This window comes from Nestor notabilis, unplaced genomic scaffold (assembly GCF_000696875.1).
Source record: "Nestor notabilis isolate BGI_N333 unplaced genomic scaffold, ASM69687v1 scaffold16807, whole genome shotgun sequence".
Taxonomy (NCBI): Eukaryota; Metazoa; Chordata; class Aves; order Psittaciformes; family Psittacidae; genus Nestor; species Nestor notabilis.
In genome coordinates, this window is record NW_009935575.1 from 17,800 (window position 1) to 18,156 (window position 357).

Consider the following 357-nt stretch of genomic DNA (forward strand, 5'->3'; position numbering starts at 1 on the left):
ATCCCCCCCCCTGCCGCGGGGCCGCCGTGTCGCTGCCAAGGCCATCGCTGCGCTCTGAGTAGGCACCTTCCTTCTGCTGTGCAGGAGAGAGCAGCCCATGGAAATCTTGTGATGCTGAGATGGAACTTGGATGTGTGGGACAGCTGCTGGCCCTGCACCTCAGATTGGACCTGCTTCCCTCTGCATTCGGTCTCCCTGAGGCGCACCCCCTTACTGCTCGAGATGGACTTTAGGAGACCAAGACACCCCCCTGCTTGTTTTCTATCATAAATACAGTCCTTTTGTAGAATAAGGCTTTGCTTTGTTTCTCTTTGCTTTCCTGTACATAGTGAGCCAGCCTCTGCTCCCATGCTGAGG